Raw genomic sequence first — 2995 nt, forward strand, 5'->3', positions numbered from 1 at the left:
AGGGTATAAAGGCCATCTGGAGCGCAGAGGAGTGAGAATTAAGACTTCCACACTCTGACAGGGCTCAGACGAACCATCTGGTCCACTCCTCGCTTAAAGAACCTGTTCCCAGCTTCATCACACACCGGCCTCCGGCACTTGCGCTCTCTCGCATAAAAACATAGGCTACCTCTTTACTCAGTCACTTTGATCTGCATTTGCTGTCGGGAGGTTAGTGGAGTGTGAAGACCTGCTTCTTCCTGGTAGATTTCCCAGTTCATTTTTCTTGTTACTTCTTGGAGCGGAGTCGGGCTGCCATGACGTGGATGAGGCGTGTGTTTGGACCTGGGATGTCAGTCTGTCTCTGGGCTTTGTGTCTGTCCCTTAGTCTCATCTGGACTTGTCAGGTGACCCAGGCAGCCATCTACAGACACGCAGGTACAGTACAACCTTGATTATATACACTCTTGGAAAAAAGGTGTAATGAAGGGATCTGTTTTTTGGTTCCAGGTTGAAACATTCCACCCAACGAACAACCCTTTTGTAAAAAAAAAAAAAAGAAGGTTATATCTGGAACCAAAACAAGGGTTCTCCATCAAGGGCAGCTGAAGAACCAGCTCTGGTCCTAAGTAGTGCGCCAGAGTAGGCTAATATGTTTCTGGTAACTTGTCGTTTCTCTTTTGGTGTACAGGCCATTTCGTTTTACCTTTCTGTAAAAAAAAAGAGAAGTAAAACCTATGTGGAATATATTTTGGCTTTGCTCAAATATAAACATTTTGCACACATTTCTTCCTTCAATTGAATAGTGACTTGACAAAATAAAGCAAAACTCCAAATCAGAGTAGATAAAGATTGTGTACCATCAATTCAAATAAAATCCCATCTGTGATAATACATTTTCACATGCATTGCATGAATCCATTTCTCAATTTGGGTCATCACTTATTTGGAATGGAACGCTTTACTGTTCAGCAGTTTAAGTGTAACATTTCCATCTACTGGCCAACTGAAATAATGCTGGCAGCGCAGGGTGCAGCAGGGCAGGTCTACTTATTCAGGGTCAGATTGGTATCAGGCAGTAATCTCTGAGTTTATTTGTAAATCCTTGCAATTGTGCATGCCATAGCCAGATAGATTGACAGTGCATTCTAACAACCGGTACGTTTTTATCAATGTCAATTGAGCTCTGTATTCTGACTGCAGGTCCGTGTATTTACAAGGAGGTTCAGTTTCAGCCTGGACAGACCTTCTACAGGGGCTGTGACAAGTGCTACTGCCATGAAAATGGCTACTTTTGCCTCTCGTGAGTAAACAAACCAAATGAATAGCTAAGTTAAAAAGAGACCTTAAAAATGTTGAGTACTGGTATGCAACAGTGACCTATAGAAAAATCTGCTAAAGCCAAACAGGAATTCTGTTTGCCAATATCACAAAGTGCCTGGTTTCTGTTCGTATCCCCAGACCGATGAAACCTACCACATGGCCCAACAAGTGCCAGCGGGTTTCGACAGAGTGTGGCTACCGCATCGTTTATAAGGAGTTGCCGGAGGTGGAGTGCCGTGCCTACAGCTGGATCCGGTGAAGGAAGACACACCGATACCCCCAACAGTCAAAATACAAGACGGCAAGACTCTGGCAGTGGACCTTTTAATGAAGCAGTTACGCGGCAGAGAACCCCACTCGACCTTCCATTTGGGAATTGGTTCTCTCAAAAGGAGGAACCAATTCCCGAATTGAACAACCAGTGTGTGCCAGTGTGTGCACAATATTGACTGTAAAAACATTTAACTGGACCAAAGGATCTCCTCAGTTGGCATGGATACTAATAAGGTGTTGTCAAACAAGTACCGCAAAAGTAGCAACCAACTCCAGTGTAGTTTCCCACCGTCCCAATATGCTTTTTCAGATTCCTGCCCGTCGCCTTACTGTAATGACCACTGGTACATAGGGACCAACTGAGTTGATTGGTGGACTGCGTTGCCCTTCTAAGAGGACAGACCATGTATCACCTCGCGACAGGTACGCAAGACAAATGGCCTTGCATTATACATGTCAACGCTATTACACTCCGCTGCCCAAGTGTGGGCGCCCATACCCCAACCAGACACCCGTCATTACCACGCAGTGTTACAAAAAGGTCTATAGCCATTTCCCCATTTTATAATTTCCCTCTGTTCTTTCGTAGGTGTTCAATCTTCTATGACATTGACTAAGTGGTGCTTTCACACCCTGATTAGGTTTTCAATGTGAAAGGTAGCGAGAGCGCCATCAGTCAACTTCACAAACGTATGCTGGGTTTACACTTCACTAGGCTACTCCAGAGGCTTCGCGACTTCACACGACACCGAGATTTTGGTGCATGTCTGAATTTGCAACTTTACGCAAGCCTCAGTGACGTATTGCTAAGCACCCTAGCATCACTTAGTTTGTTAAGCTAAGGAGATGCATGCCAATATTTCACTGTTGACTTCATTGTATGTATATAATTTCTAATAAAAAAAAATGGCAGTTTAACATATTGTGTGGACATTTTTTTCATCTCCTTTTCCCCCTCACAGATTTGGGGGGGGGGGGAAGGTATACACAACATATCATAGATGGGATGGAAGGTAGCCTAGCGGTTAAGAGTGTTGGCCCAGTAACCGAAAGGTCGCCGGGTCTATTCCCTGAGCAGAATAGGTGAATAAATAAAATCAATTGACGTGCCCTTGAGCAAGGCACTTAATCCTAATTGCTCTGGATAAGCGTCTGCTAAATTACTAAAATGTACATTTAGGATTGTCCTTGCATGAAATATTTTAAAAATGGCCAATTTCAAAATACTAAATGTATTTAATGATATCTTTTGGATGGGGAGTCCAAATAGTTACCACTATGCTCTGTTTAAAAATCAAAACAAAGTTCAACCTCCCCAGAAAAAGAAATGCACTGTCCGGTTTTGTGTAGAAACAGATTTTCTGGACAGACTGTCATCCCAATCTGTCCATCGGTAAGATCCAGAAAATAAATATCATGC

This window comes from Oncorhynchus nerka, linkage group LG15 (assembly GCF_034236695.1).
Source record: "Oncorhynchus nerka isolate Pitt River linkage group LG15, Oner_Uvic_2.0, whole genome shotgun sequence".
In the NCBI taxonomy this organism is placed as follows: Eukaryota; Metazoa; Chordata; class Actinopteri; order Salmoniformes; family Salmonidae; genus Oncorhynchus; species Oncorhynchus nerka.